The sequence below is a fragment of the Vicia villosa genome, linkage group LG3 (genome assembly GCF_029867415.1).
Source record: "Vicia villosa cultivar HV-30 ecotype Madison, WI linkage group LG3, Vvil1.0, whole genome shotgun sequence".
Taxonomy (NCBI): domain Eukaryota; kingdom Viridiplantae; phylum Streptophyta; class Magnoliopsida; order Fabales; family Fabaceae; genus Vicia; species Vicia villosa.
Window position 1 is genome coordinate 135421856 of NC_081182.1, and position 17874 is coordinate 135439729.

Consider the following 17874-nt stretch of genomic DNA (forward strand, 5'->3'; position numbering starts at 1 on the left):
AATGGACTCCTTTTGTGCTTAATATCACGTGGGAAGTTCAAACATTGAGCCCCATTTGAAGAAAAATCAAGATTACACAATGTTGGTTTCATGCACTTTTCTCCAAAATTGCTCAACTTCGACCCTGCGTATCTCTCTCTTAATTTTAACCCTATGAAGTTGTACTTGATCATTTTAGAAAGCTTAGAGTGTCCTCTAAATGACCCTTTTGGAAAAAATTACTTTTTGTTGACCTTCAAAAGGACCTATAATATTCTAGCTCATATATCTCAAATGGTGCATTTCTTGAACTTGGGCCCAACATCAAAGTTATATAGAATTGAATTTCCTTGAGAATGAGCTTTGGTTGGGGAATTTTTGATGAAGTATGAGAGACTTATGGCTAGTCAAAATTCAGTCGACTTTATGTCCAAAACCCTAATTTAGAAACTTTGAGTTTTGTTGATTTCTGAACATTCCATGAAAAATCATGATCAACCCTTGATCAAATGATGAATGTTACTTCAAAATGTTGCTGTTGACCAAAAATCAGGAATTTTGACTGTGATTTGACCATAGTTGACTTTTAGGTCAAACTAGTCGATTGTTGACTGTTTGAGCCATTGATATTTAGATGAGCTTGAGCATGAAAATATAGAGGGAAAATATTGGGGTATGACACAAGTTAAATTGTCTTTTTCTCTTAGCACTATTAAATTTACTTCTACTTTTGAATTTATCCACTTTGATACATGGGGGCCCATTTCGCCCTCATATATCCATAGTCATAGTTACTTTATAACTGTTGTAGATGACTATTCACGACACATTTGGACTTTCCTCATGAAATCCGAAGCTGAAGCTAGCACACTCATCAAGCAATTCATTACAATGATTCAAACTCAATTCGACAAGCATGTTAAACAAATTTGTTAAGATAATGGCCAAGACTCCTCATTCTTGATTACTACAAAGCAAACTCATATTAGATCAACGAGCATGCGTAGAAACACCTGAAAAAAATATATCTTGAGCCCTTATGTTCCAATCTCATTTCCAAAAAATATTTTGGAATATCGCGATCACCATGATGTATATCTCATCAATCGTCTACCTTCTCCTATTATAAATGCCAAAACTCCATACCAACTACTTCATAGAATTCGTCCTTCCTAAAACAACATAAAGGTTGATGGTTTTCTTGTATATGCTTCCACTCTTTTGCAAGGACGCCAAAAACTCGACCCTCGAGCTTTAAAATGTATCTTTTTTGGCTTCAAATAAGTCACCAAAGGCTTCATAGTCATGAATCTATCCACACGGGAAATTTTCATCGGCATAAAAATTGTTTTTCATGAACGTGGCTTTCCTTTTACAACTCCTCCTATAATTAATCCACCACACCACTCTAAAATTCTTGACTATAACCTTCCCTTCCTTGACACTCCTGAAAATAACACACATCTTGCATTTCTTCCATCTACATCCCAATATTAAACTACCACTCCTATTCATTCAACACCTTCACCATCTCTTCCTCCATATATGGACACTACCATTGATCTCCAATATACCACCTATTGTCTCCCATGTCTCTAACAGAACCATTCAAAAACCTAAACATGTTACAAATTATGTCTATAATAATTTCTCCTCTTCTCAACAACCATCTACCACCCAATATCTTATTGAACATTACCTCAATATCAACCACCTCCCATATAGCTCCACTCACTACCTTAATTCCATATTTTGGGACACATAACCCACTACGATCAAGCAAGTTTCACAACACAATTGTTTGACTCAAGCTATGTGTGTTGAATTACAACCCTAACAAGACAACGAGACTAGGATTATGATACCTTGTCTTTCAACTATAATTCTAGGGGCAAGTGGGCTCCAAATTTTGAAGGATTTTACGTTGTTAAGAAAGTCGTCTCTGGAGGTGCATCAATTCTTAAAACTATGGATGGTGAGTTCATAAACCACAAGCGCTCTGTTGGCTCAATCTCAACAATATCCTTACAAACGATCCTATTCTAGACTCACCTAAGGACATGACAAATGTTCCTTTCAAACAAAAATCCCCAATAATTCTAAAGTCTGCTCCTTTTATTGCAAAACTGGGCATTTAGTTGATTCATGCTACTTCAAGCTTGGTTTTCCCCCATGTTTTTGCTTCAATGACAGAGCAATCTCCACCGACAATGTTGCCACCGACAATGAACAAATCTTTATCTACTAATGCGAACAATGAGTATGGCAAAGTGGAAATATCTTCAACAATGTACAAAAATCTCGTAACTTTACTTCAACAATATGAATCATCACATTCCTATGATTAACACATCATAAACACATCTTCATCATGTTTGCAACACTTTCTCAAGCACACTAATGTAAGTTCCCATAACCATAATTGGATTCTTGAAACTGGCACAACAAATCACATATGTTCTTCACTCAACCTTTTTTATTCATATCATTGCATGCATCCTATTAACATCAATTTACCTAATTGTTTAAGCATAACTTCGAATATATGTGTTACTGTTCAATAAAATGATAACGTCATTTTCCATCATGAGGTATATGTTCGAACATCTACTTGTAACCTAATCTCTGCTAACAATAGATGCAAAAGCTTGTTTTTTTTTACCATTATTCTTGCACAATTCAGGGATTACATCCGCTGAAGACGATTGGGCTTGCTGAAGTGCTTAATTACTTGTATATTTTGAATCATACACCTTATGTACCTTTATGTTACAATCTAGATAGTAATCTTGTCAAATGTAATACTCAAACTTTGAATACATTTAGTCTTTGGCACCATAGAATGGGCCACCCTTCACACAATGTGATCAGGTGTCGCGCGGGGATCAGAAACGAGTATTTTGTAAAATGTAGTACAACGACAATGGCTCGAGTCGTATCGCAAGGATTCTTGATTTTATTAACTAAAAGCAAAGTCGAAATTGGGGGGATTGGTTTGGGTTCGATTTAGAAAAAACGCTTAAAATAAGTGATTCTGAAAATAAGCTGTTTTGAAAAAGTGATTATGGAAATAAGCCAATCTACTGAATCAGTTCCTACTATCATCGATTATCATAATTTTAATTCCCTAAGCGGATTTTCTATTCCTATTTGGATACAAACTCAATGACAAGCGTGGTGAGGTTCGTGAGATGTATGATCCTATTGTCCGGATTAAGCAAACGGAATAAATTTCATGGCTTAAGCAAACATGATTGATCAGGCACAAAAACGAATTAAGCAAATGATTCGTGTCTAGATTAGGATCATACAATCAACCAAATTTAATCAATATATTTCATGTAATTGAATTAAGCATACAAGAACACAAAATATCATCGAAAGGAATTAAACTAGAATTAACATTATAGTAAGCTCAAGTATTGGAACCTGAATTACAGCAGATCGACTCAAAAGCGATTAGTTCTCCATGAGTTCTTCAAACCTCTCAATCCAAAATCGTGAACAGTGTATGGAAAATGAACAGTATGCGGCTGCCCCCTGAGGGGAAATAGTACAACCCGTTTTACAAACCAATTGGGTCAAACATACGACCCAGGCCCAAAACTAATGACCCGAAACTTAAATAAAGTATTGCTGCAACTTCAACGAATTTTCTGTCCCTGCTACAGTCCGATTCTGACTTTGACTCCAACATAAGAATTGTATCTCTTTCTCTTAGCTTTCCGTCGATTATTAGAACTCCTCAATCGGACTCTTGGAACTCCAGTTATGATTGTTCCCGTGCAGACTGCTAAAGCTGAAAATTAAATACGAAAATCAAATAACAATAAAAATAAATTAAAATATAAAAACATTATAAAATACAAAAATAAGACAAGCAAACCATGGAAATGTATAAGTACAAACGTAGAGGAATGTGCATCAAAATGCACTGATCACAATGTATTAAAAATTATACAACAAAATGATCCATGAGTACATGATATTACTGATTTTAATTGTGATTGATGTCACTTTCCAAACAAGTTAAATTTTATTTTCCTCTTAGCACTATTAAATCTACTTCTACTTTTGGATTTATCCACTTTGATACATGGGGGCCCTTTTCACCCACATATATCCATGGTCATAGTTACTTTATAGCTGTTGTAGATGATTATTTACGACACATTTGGATTTTCCTCATGAAATCCAAAGCGTAAGCTATCACACTCATCATGCAATTCATTACAATGATTCAAACTCAATTCGACAAGCATGTTAAACAAATTTGCTAAGATAATCACCAAGAGCTCCTAATGCTTGATTACTACAAAGCAAAATCATATTAGATCAACGAGTATGCGTCGAAACACCTCAACAAAATGTATCTTGAGCCCTTATGTTCCAATCTCATTTCCAAAAAATATTTTGGAATATCATGATCACCATGATGTATATCTCATCAATCGTCTACCTTCTCCTGATATAAATGCCAAAACTCCATACCAACTACTTCATGGAACTCTTCCTTCCTACAAAAACATAAAGGTTGATGCTTTTCTCGTATATGCTTCCATTCTTTTGCAAGGACGCCAAAAACTCACCCTCGTGCCTCAAAATGTATCTTTCTTGGCTTTAAATAAGTCACCAAAGGCTTCATAGACATGAATCTATCCACACGGGAAATTTTCATCAGCATAAACATTATTTTTTATGAACGTGGCTTTCCTTTTACAACTCCTCCTAGAATTAATCCTCCACACCACTCCAAAATTCTTGACTATAACCTTCCCTTCCTTGACACTCCTAAATATAACACACATCCTGCATTTCCTCCATCAACATCTCAACCATCAACTACCACTCCTATTCATCCTACACTTCACCATCTCCTCCTCCATACATGGACACTACCATTGATCACCAATCTACCAATAATAACACACAATCCCCCATACGACCTATTGTCTCCCGTGTCTCTAAGAGACCCATTCAAAAACCTAAACATGTTACAAGCTATGTCTATAATAATTTCTTCCATTCTCAACAACAATCTACCACCCTTTATCTTATTGAACATTACCTCAATATCAACCACCTCCCACATAGCTCTACTCACTACCTTCATTCCATAATTTGGGACACAAAACCCACTACCTTCAAGCCATTTTCACAACACAAATGTTTGACTCAAGCTATGTGTGTTGAATTATAAGCCTTACAAGATAACAAGATTGGGATTATGAGACCTTGTCTTTTAACTCTAATTCAGGGGCAACTGGGATCCTAATTTTGAAGGACCATACGTTGTTAAGAAAGTCGTCTCTAGAGGTGCATTAATTCTTAAAACTATGGATGGTGAGTTCAGAAACCACAAGCGTTCTCTTAGCTCAATCTCAACAATCTCCTTACAAACGCTCCTACCCTAGACTCACCTAAGGACGTGACAAACCTTCCTTTCAAACAAAAAGCCCCTATAATTCTAAAGTCTGCTCCTTTTGTGGAAAAACTGGGCATTTAGTTGACTCATGCTACATCGAGCATGGTTTTCCTCCAAGTTTCTGCTTCAATGACAAAGCAATTTCAATCAATAATGTTGCCACCGATACTGAAACAATCTTCATCTACCAATGCCAATGATGAAGATGGCAAATTGGAAATTTCTTCAACAATGTACGAAATTCTTGTAGATTTACTTCAACAATATGAATCATCATATTCCTCTGATTAAAACATCATCAACACATCTTCATCATGTTTGCAACACTTTCTCAATCACACTAATGTAAGTTCCCATAACCACAATTGGATTCTTGACACCGGCACAACAAATCACTTATGTTCTTCCCTCAAACTTTTTTATTCATATCATTGCATGCATCCTATTAACATCAAGTTACCTAATGGTTCAAGCATAACTTTGAATTTATGTGTTACTATTCAATTAAATGATCACCTCATTCTTCATCATGAGGTATATGTTTGAACATTTACTTGTAACTTAATCTCTGCACCATAACTCTCTGCTAACAATAGATAAAAGCTTGTTTTTTTACCATTGTTCTTGCACAATTCAAGAACTACATCCGCTGAAGACGAATGGGCTTGCTAAAGTTCTTAACTACATGTATATTTTTAATTAGACACCTTATGTACCTTTATGTTACCATCTAGATAGTTATCTTGTCAAATGTATTACTCAGACATCGAATAAATTAAGTCATTGGCACCACAAAATGGGCCACCCATCACACAATGTATTGAAAATTATACAACATAATGATCCATGTGTACATGATATTACTGATTTTATTTGTAATTAATATCACTTTACCAAACAAGTTAGATTGTCTTGTCTACTTAGCACTATTAAATATATTTCTACTTTTGAACTGATCCACTTTGATACACGGGGGCCCTTTTCACCCTCATATATCCATGGTCATAGTTACTTTCTAACTGTTGTAGATGACTATTCACGACACACTTGGATTTTCCTCATGAAATCCAAAGCTGAAGCTAGCACACTCATCATGCAATTCATTACAATGATTCAAACTCAATTCGACAAGCATGTTAAACAAATTTGCTAAGATAATGCCAAGATTTCCTCATGCTTGATTACTACGAATCAAGGCATATTAGATCAACGAACATGCGTCGAAACATCTAAACAAAGTGTATCTTGAACCCTTATGTTCCAATCTCATTTCCCAAAAATATTTTGGAATTTTGCGATCACTATGATGTATATCTCATCAATCGTCTACCTTCTCCTGTTATAAATTCCAAAATTCCATACCAACTACTTCATGTAACTCTTCTTTCCTACAACAACATAAAGGTTCATGGTTGTCTCGTATATACTTCCACTCTTTTGCAAGGACGCCAAAAACTTGACCCTCGTGCTTTAAAATTTATCTTTCTTGGCTTTAATTAAGTCACCAAAGGCTTCATAGTCATGAATCTATCCACAGGGGAAATTTTCATCAGCATTAATATTGATTTTTATGAACGTGGCTTTCCTTTTACAACTCCTCCTAGAATTAATCCTCCACACCAATCCAAAATTCTTGACTATAACCTTTTCTTCCTTGACACTCCCAAAAATAACACACATACTACATTTCTTCCATCTACATCCCAACAAGCAACTACTAATCCTATTCATCCTACACCTTCAGCATCTCTTCCTCCAAACATGGACACTAACACTGATCCCTAATCTACCAACAATAACACAAAAATCCCCCATACCACCTAGTATCTTCCGTGTCTCTAATAGAATCAATCTACCAACTATGTCTATAATAATTTCTTCCATTCTCAACAACAATCTACCACCCATTATCTTATTGAACATTACCTCAATATCAACCACCTCCCACATAGCTCTACTCACTACCTTCATTCCATAATTTGGGACACATAACCCACTACCTTCAAGCAAGTTTCACAACACGAATTTTTGACTCAAGCTAGGTGTGTTGAATTACAAGCCTACAAGGCAACGAGACTAAGGTTATGATACCTTTTCTTTCAACTCTATTTCAGGGGCAAGTGGACTCCTAATTTTGAAGGACCATACGTTGTTAAGAAATTCTTCTCTGGAGGTGCATTAATTCTTAAAACTATGGATGGTGAGTTCAGAAACCACAAGCGTTCTCTTAGCGCAATCTCAACATTCTCATTACAAACGCTCCTACCCCCAAGTTTCTACTTCAATTATAAAGCAATTTCAACCAACAATTTTACCATCGATACTGAACAAATCTTCATATACCAATGTCAACAATGAAGATGGAAAACTGGAAATTTCTTCAACAATGTACAAAATTCTTTTAGCTTTACTTCAACAATATGAATCATCACATTCCTCTAATCAACATATCATCAACACAACTTCATCAGGTTTGCAACACTTTCTTAATCACACTAATGTAAGTTCCCATAACCACAATTTGATTCATGACACCGGCACAAAAAAATCACATATGTTCTTCACTCAACCTTTTTTAATCATATCATTTCATGCATCCTATTAACATCAAGTTACCTAATGGTTTAAGCATAACTTCGGATATATGTGTTATTGTTCAATTAAATGATCACCTCATTCTTTATCATAAGTTATATGTTCATACATTTACTTGTAACTTAATTTATGCACCATAATTATCTGCTAACAATATATGCAAGCTTGTTTTTTACCATTATTCTTGTACAATTCAGGAACTACATCTGCTGAAGACGATTGGGCTTGCTACAGTGCTTAATTACTTGTATATTTTAAATCAGACACCTTATGTACCTTTATGTTACCATCTAGATAGTAATATTGTCAAATGTAATACTCAAACTTTGAATAGATTTTGTCTTTGGCACCATAGAATGGGCCAACCTTCACACAATGTATCGAAAATTATACAACAAAATGATCCATGTGTACATGATATTATTGATTTTATTTGTGACTGATGTCACTTTACCAAACAAGTTAAATTGTCTTTACCTCTTAGCACTATTAAATTTAATTCTACTTTTGAATTGATCCACCATAATTACCTCTGAAGCTATCTCACTCATAATGTAATTCATTATAATGATTCAAACTTAATTCGACTAACATGTTCAACAAATTCGCTAAGATAATGGCCAAGATTTCCTCATACTTGATTACTACAAATCAAAGGCACATTAGCTCAACGAACATGTGTCGAAACACCTCAACAAAATGTAGCTTGAGCCCTTATGTTCCAATCTCATTTCCTAAAAATATTTTGGAATTTCGCGATCACCATGATGTATATCTCATCAATCGTCTACCTTCTCATGTTATAAATTCCAAAACTCCATACCAACTACTTCATGGATCTCCTCCTTCCTACAACAACATAAAGGTTGACGGTTGTCTCGTATATGCTTCCACTCTTTTGCAAAGACGCCAAAAACTCGACCCTCGTGCTTCAAAATGTATCTTTCTTGTCTTCAAATAAGGCACGAAAGGCTTCATAGTCATGAATCTATCCACACGGGAAATATTCATCAGCATAAACATTGTTTTTATGAACTTGTCTTTCCTTTTACAACTCCTCCTAGAATTAATCATCCACACCACTCTAAAATTCTTGACTATAACTTTCCCTTCCTTGACACTCCCGAAAATAACACACATCCTACATTTCTTCCATCCACATCCTAACCATCAACTATCACTCCTATGTATCCTACATCATCACCATTTCCTCCTTTATACATGGACACTACCACTAATCCCCAGTCTACAAACAATAACATTTAATCCCCCATACCACCTTTTGTCTCTAGTGTCTCTAACAAAACAATTCAAAAACTTAAACATGTTACAAACTATGTCTATAATAATTTCAGCTCTTCTCAACAACCATATACCACCCATTATCTTATTGAACATTACCTGAATATCAACCACCTCCCACATAAACTCCACTCACTACCTTCATTCCATAATTTGGGACACATAACCCACTACCTTCAAGCAAGCTTCACAACACGAATGTTTGACTCAAGCTATGTGTGTTGAATTACAAGCCTCGCAAGGCAACGAGACTGGGATTATGATACCTTGTCTTTCAACTCTAATTCTAGGGGCAAGTGGGATCCTAATTTTGAAGGACCAAACATTGTTAAGAAAGCCGTCTCTGGCGGTGCATTAATTCTTAAAACTATGGATGGTGAGGAGCTCTCACGTCATGTAATGCTGATGTAGTCAAGAAATACTTCTCCAAGAAAATTAAAAAACATCTCGCTAAGTTGAAAACCCAAAAAGCAGACTTAGGAAAACATGAGCGTCTCGGTGGACTGAAAACCTAAAAGGGTGGTCTAGGCAAAAATTATAGACATAAATAGAAATAAATTATCCCGGTAGATTTAAAACTCGAAAGGGCAATCTAGGCAAAAGTTAGGGATTCATGGAAAGTAACTTCATCTGATAAGACTTTATTGTTAGCAACAATCTTCATTAGAAAATGCTTAACATTTCTCAACCGAAGTCTCGTATCAGGGATTCAAAGTTGTTAGGGAGAATAAGTTCATTGTATTTCAATGCATCTTTTTCCACAGATTTACCATTTTCCAAACTTTGTAATCATCTGTGGAGACTTGCCATCTACATACTACCATTCTAAGTTTGAGCCTTTTATCCATTTCTTTGCAATATTAATTCTTCCTTCTTTACAAAATTTCATTTATTATTGATAGTAATATTTGAAATAGAAAAGTTTAAAATAACAATTATGCTTTTGAAAATTACAAAACTATTTTACTTTGACTTATGAATTTGCCAAAAGGAATAAAAAAACATTTGTTCCGATGAACAGTCAAATCTGAAAGTGTTGATCTTGGTGTTCTCCATCATTTTTTCCATGTTTGAAGTACATGGACGTTTGCATCAGTTTGCAATGTGATCCTTATGATCCTGCAAATTTTGTTGGAGATTTGGTTGTAAGTTTTCCCGGTTGGTGATCCTCAGTGAAGCGGGCATAATGTGCTTTCCCCAGTCTCATCTGGAGGATGTTTGGTGTTTATCCCAACATATATATCTCGTTTTCAAGTCTAAATTCTTTTCTTTTGTATCTCAACAGATAAGCTCATTTTATGACAGGACTTCACTTCCTTGAAGATTTCGATTATAGTTTGATTTAGGCATGCTTGGACGAACACCAGTGTGTCTCGATCGTTCCGAGTTAATCTTTGTGTTTGTTTTGGAAGCATATTCATCACAACATGCATAAACCATTAGTCAGCATTCATTACGCATAGTCGAACTCTTGTTTTACGCTCATTTTGCATTAACTCTTTTGGTTTGGCTTATCTTAGATTAGAATTTGTGTTTTATCAATTACCTCTTTCCATTAGAAAGTCTCTTTTAAGAAGAAAAATACCCTTTCTTTCAATTCAACACTTAGTACATTCCTCGTGCAAGAACAATATTTCAATGTTCCCGTTCAGCGCATTTATCTGAATAGAACAACTCCAGTGATTTATATCCATGCCAGAACAGGTCTTACTTCAAAGTTTCTTTCCAGTTCATTCTTGGATTGAACTTTGATCCCTAGCTGCTGCTTTAGGAAGCTTATGAAAGTTTGAGCATTTATTTTGCACACAAATATCTTTCAAGAAGGATTATATTACTTTTTGAGAAGGTGGGATGATTCCCCTGCGAAGATTTTTTACTGGACAGAAATGTCGTCTCTGATATAGCCCTGACATGTTTTGATTGACAGCAAATGGCGAGTCCCTTTAGCGAAAACAATTTGCACTCAATCCTTTTCTCAAGTGGAACATTGATTAAAGAAGAAGGTGATCCCTATTCTTAGCAGAAGCTTTTTATTCTCATTAGTGTATCGTCGTCCATTGAGTAGGCATGTCTTACAAATTTCTACTTTCATCTATTGAGCTAGTAGCTTACTGACATTCATCGAGTTAGTATCATTATGATTGTTGCCTTCAACAATGAGCTGGAATTATAATGTAATTTTGAATGTTGACCTCCATCTATTGATTTGATGCTACCTATGTCTCTACCACCATCCATTGAGTTGGTATCATTATGATCGCTGCCTTCAACTATGAGTTGGCACTTTGATACAATTTTGAAGGTTCACCTCCATCTATTGAGTTGATGTTACTTGTTTCTTTTACCGTCAACTATTGAGTCAGTATTTCTTGCAATTTTCTGTACCTCCATCCATTGAGTTGGTAGCATACCTTCAACTATTGATTCGATAGGTTATCGTCATCCATTGAGGCGATAAACCTAATCTGCTTCTACCTTCAACCATTGAGTTGGTAGTTTACTGCCAACTATTGAGTTGGTAATTCTTTTTCCTTACCTTCAACAATCGAGTTGGTAGTTTACCTTCAACTATTTGAGTCGGTAATTCTGATTACTTTTACGTTCAACTATTGAGTCGGTAGCTTATCGTCAACTATTGAGACGATATTCCTAATCTCCTTTCCTACCTTCACCTATCGAGTTGGTAGTGTGTTGATATCCATGAATCAGTACATCTCATTCTTTTATGCTTCTCCTCTTGGTTCATTCTCCCCAGTAGAGTTGAAGATTCTCCTTTCCCAAGTGGACTCGATCTTTTCTTTCCAGTGGTGTCTTGTTTCCCTCTCGTGGAGATCATACCCATTACATGCATTCATAAGCATCTCATGGCATCTTAGGGATAAAAGTCGTGTACTTTATATTTAAGTCCCTTCAATCACGTCGAGACAAAGATTTCAATATTCACATCTCCGGATAGAAGAAACTTAAATAGGGGCATGTTAGGGACCAAATAGTACTAATTTTCATATATTGTTTTTGGTCCCTTTAACCACTTTTTACTCAACAATCACACTTTTATTCTTACAATTTAATAATTTTGCAATTTTGTTCATTTTAGTTCATTTGAATTGTTATTTCACATGTTTGTTAGTTTTGTAGCGTTTTTAAAGTTTGAAGCTCATGGAAGCAAAGGGGAATTACTTGAAGACTTGGATTAGCAAAATAAGAGTTGATGAGGCCAGTTTGCCCCGCAAACACCCTTGGTGCCGCAACCTGCAAAAATCCCAACTGCTCTTGGTTTTTGGCTGGATTCTGATGTGGCAGGAAATGAAGTGTTTGTGCCGCAAACACTCTTGGCGCCGCAAACACTGCGAAACAAAACTTCTCTTTTTCTTTAGTTGGTCTGCCACTTGTCATTAGTTTTTTATCTTTTTGAATGTGGACAGTTAGTACGAATTTTGGGGGCTAATTTAGATAAGGGGGAAAGAGAACCAAAGACTATTCTATTCTATTTATTGTGAACCAAACATTGAGGCTAGGGTTTTGGGAGAGAAAAGAACAACTTTGTGAGAGATTGATGTTCTTAGCTTCTTCTTCATTCTTCTTGCTGTCAACCATGGTGATGAGTAGCTAAATCCCACTTTGACAAGATTGGAGGTAGTAGCTATCCTTGTTAACTATGTATTTTCTCTAGCACTTTGTATGAACTTCATTAGTATTGAAATGGATGAATGTTGTTGTTTTATCTTTATATTTAGATTTGATTTATGATTGAGAAATATATTTCAAGTCTTGGTCTACAACATTTTATCAAGTAGTGAATAAATGCTAGAGATAGATTTATTTGCCACTTTTCTATTTGTATCAAACAATCAAGATTAGTATATTGATAGTTAGAGTGAGGGATCATCTAAAGATTAATATATTAACTTTCACAACCTTGTTTAGACATAAACATTGTTGAGAGGATACTAGAACATTGTCACTGCTATTGAAGTTATGCATTAGTTGTTAAAGTCACATAGAAGATAGGAATAGTGAAACCACAACCAATCTTGTCATCATTTTATTATTGAAACAAGTTTTAGTTTAATGTCTTATAATTGTCTTAATTAGAACAAATAGCGATTCAAAACAAAACAACTTTGTTACCTTCTGAACTTACAATAACAGTAGCTATAGAACGGCGGTAATATCACCCAATCTCTGTGGATACGATATAAAAATATTTGCCTTGAAAATACTATTCAACAAATTGGCGCCGTTGCCGGGGATTGGCGTTTGATATTGCAAGCATTGCAATAGTTCATTGTTTTAAGTTTGTTACTTTATTCTTAATTCTTTTGCGTTTCACTTGGTTTGCTAGTTTTGTAGATTCTCGTGTATGCGGGAAAAAGCTACCGAAGAGCAATTTCATTTCGACCCCGAAATTGAAAGAACACTCCGAAAGCTAAATAGCAAGACACGAAGAAGAAGGAAGTTAGCCCAAGAGAAGCGACAAAGAGAAGAGGCGTCTACTTCGTCTAACAATCAAATTGAAGAAGTAGTTGTAGAGACTTTTGAAGGAGACATGGCGGGTGTTGTTCCAACCGAAATGTCCGCCAATAGTCCAAGACGCACCGCCCAATTTGCACGCAATGCTCAAGGTGGAGCAAATACGGAGATGAAGACCGGAATCCTCCAACTTGTTTATGCAAATCCAGTCACGGAATGGATCATGAGGATCCTTTCGCACATCTCACCAAATTTTATGAGATTGCGGGTTCAACGGGAGTCGATGCGGCGAATGAAGAATCATTGTTCAAGAGACTATTTCCACACTCATTACTTGGGAAAGCCAAAGAATGGTATCTTGATCAATTACCAAATGTGATGACGGATTGGAATCTATTGGAAGAAAAATTTTTAGAGCGTTATTTTCCTCAATCCCGATTCATGGAGGCAAAAACGGCAATCGCAGTTTTCAATCAAGGAAGCAACGAGTCCTTAAATGATGCTTGGGAAATATTCAAATCCATGCTCAGAAAATGCAAGGGTCATGGTTTTGATGATCTCACACAAATTCACATCTTCCGCAATGGACTTCAACCGGTGCACAAGACACTTTGGGATGCTATCGCGGGTGGCTCTCTAATGTCAAAAAGCGCGGAGGATGCAATAATGATAATCGATCGTATGGCACTCAATGATATCCAAACTCAACATGATAGGAGTCCATCACAAAGAAAGCCGGGTGTTCTTGAATTAAACACCAATGATGCCATCCTTGCTCAAAACAAGATTCTCTCTCAACAAGTTGAGTTACTCACTAAGCAAATGTCGAAGCTTCCACAACAAATGAAGGAAATTCATGGGATGCAAATGACTTCTCACGTAGCAAGTTGTGAACTTTGTCAAGGTGACCATCCTACCGGGTTTTGTCCTCCTCCCGAGGGTGAAGAAGTGAATTATGTCAACAATCAAAATCAAGGTTATCAAAGGCAACCTCCGCCTCACAACAATCCTTACCAAAGAAACAACCAAGGATTTCAACCCTCAATATTCAACCATCAACACTATCAACATCAAAGTCCTTATCAAATTCCAAACCCTCAAGGTCAAGGTCAACGATCTCAAGGCGGGAGCTCAAAATTGGAAGACACTCTTACACAGTTCATGCAAGCATCCATGGCTAATCAAAGGAGTAATGAAGCGGCCATAAAGAATCTTGAAAATCAAGTGGGTCAACTTGCAAAGCAATTGTCCGAGCAACAATCGGGAGCATCCTTTTCCGCCAACACCCAAACCAATCCAAAGGAACATTGCAAAGCCATTGTTACAAGAAGTGGGAGGAAGGTGAATAACGGTGTGAATGAAGAGGTTATAGTGGAAGATGATGAGGAAGTAATAGTTGAAGAGGAAGAAGTGGAAGTGATAGTTGAAAATGAGGGAGAAAAGAGTGAGGAAAAGATAAAGGAAGAATTAGTTGAAAAAGAGAGGAAAGAAAAAGAAGAAAGTGAGAAAAACAACAAAAATGTGAAGAGGAATAAAAAGAGAGATGAACAAAAGAGCACAATCCCATCCCAACACTTACCATACCCACATGCCAAATCAAGGACGGATAATGCAAGGCAATACGCTAGGTTTATGGATATTTTCAAACAACTTCAAGTGAATATCCCATTTTCCGAAGCGTTAGAACAAATGCCAAAATATGCGAAGTTCATGAAGGACATTCTCACCAAGAAAAAGAGGTATTCGGAAGAGGAGACTATTCTACTTGATGCTCGTTGTAGTGCCATAATCCAAAACACACTACCAAAGAAAGAAGCCGATTCGGAACGTGTTACTTTGCCGGTTACAATCGGAGGTCATTACATAGGTAACAGTTTGGTTGATTTGGGCTCAAGTATTAATTTAATTCCATTTTCTATCATCAAGAGATTGGGAAACATAGAGATGAAGCCAACCCGAATGACTTTGCAACTAGCCGATAAGTCTTTCACCTCTCCTTACGGAGTTGCGCAAGACATGCTAGTCAAAGTGGATAAATTTTTGTTCCCGGTAGATTTTGTGGTAGTTGATATGGAAGAAGACCGTGATGTACCATTGATACTTGGAAGACCTTTCATGAAAACAGCCCGGATGATGATCGACATAGACGATGGTCTCATGAAGGTGAGAGTGCAAGATATAGAAGTCACTTTCAATCTCTTTGAATCAATGAAGCATCCCAAGGATAAACATGATACATTTCGAGTCGATGCTACCGAAGAGGAGATCAAGGAGGTTGCTAATCAAGTTCACATATCTAGTCCTTTGGAAAGATCTCTCATAGGAGCATACAATGTCTTATCCGAGATTGAAGAAAAAGAAATGGAAGCATTCTTGAATGAGTTGGAATCTTGTGGGGAGATTGATCATAATGAAGAAAAAGTAGAAGAGTTAAATGCGGAGAAGAAAGTGGAAGAATCAAAACTAGAGTTGAAAATGTTGCCATCCCATTTGAAGTATGTTTTTCTTGGTGATAACTTCACTAAGCCGGTGATCATTAGTAATTCTTTGTCTACTAAAGAGGAGAAGCGTTTAATTGGCGTGTTAAAGAAGCATGAAGGTGCACTAGGGTGGGTTTTATCCGATTTGAAAGGTATTAGCCCCGCTTATTGCATGCACAAAATCATGATGGAGGATGATTACAAACCGGTTACTCAACCTCAAAGGCGACTCAACCCATCAATGAAGGAAGTCGTGAGAAAGGAAGTAGTAAAACTATTGGAGGCCGGGATGATTTATCCTATTTCGGATAGCGAATGGGTAGGTCCGGTGCAAGTTGTTCCTAAGAAAGGTGGCATGACGGTTATCCGAAATGAAAAGAATGAGTTGATTCCGACAAGAACGGTAACCAGGTGGAGAATGTGCATTGACTATAGAAGATTAAATCAAGCAACAAGGAAGGATCATTTCCCATTGCCTTTCATGGATCAAATGTTGGAAAGGTTAGCCGGTAAGAATTTTTATTGCTTTTTAGATGGTTATTCGGGCTACAACCAAATTTCGGTGAACCCGGCGGACCATGAGAAGACCGCTTTTACATGTCCATTTGGTGTTTTTGCCTATCGAATAATGCCTTTTGGACTATGTAATGCTCCGGCTACATTCCAAAGATGCATGCAAAGCATCTTTGTGGACTTGATTGAAGAGTGTATTGAGGTGTTTATGGATGATTTTTCGGTGTATGGATCATCTTTTGACCTATACTTAAAGAATCTTGAGGTGGTGTTGGAGAGATGTGTGAAGACTAACCTTGTGCTAAATTGGGAAAAATGCAATTTTATGGTCACCGAAGGAGTGGTTCTTGGACACAAAATTTCTTCCAAAGGACTTGAAGTTGACAAAGCCAAAGTGGAAATCATAGAGAAGCTGCCACCACCAACCAACATAAAGGAATAAGGAGCTTTCTTGGACATGCCGGTTTCTATAGAAGATTCATCAAGGATTTTTCTAAGATAGCAAAGCCATTGAGTAATTTACTCAACAAAGGTACGCATTTTGATTTTGATGAGTCTTGTCTAAAAGCATTTCTTGAGCTGAAAGACAAATTAGTTACTGCACCCATAATCGTTGCTCCAAATTGGAAAATGGATTTTGAACTCATGTGTGATGCAAGCGATTATGCGGTAGGTGCGGTGTTAGGTCAAAGAAGATCAAAAGTTTTCCATGCAATTCACTATGCTAGTAAAGTTTTGAATGAAGCTCAAGTTAACTATGCAATAACTGAAAAAGAGCTACTAGCCATAGTGTATGCGTTGGAAAAATTTAGAGCTTATTTGATCGGTTCTAAAGTTGTAGTCTACACCGACCATTCGGCAATAAAATATTTGCTAACCAAGCCGGATTCCAAACAAAGATTAATCTGTTGGATTTTACTCTTACAAGAGTTTGATTTGGAAATTCGAGACAAAAAGGGATCCGAAAACTTGGTGGCGGATCATTTATCCCGATTGGTAAATGTAGAGATTATAAAGAATGAGTTTGAAGTAAGAGAGGAGTTTCCGGATGAAACGCTTTATGCGATTCAAGTGAGGCCTTGGTTTTCCGATTTTGCAAATTATAAG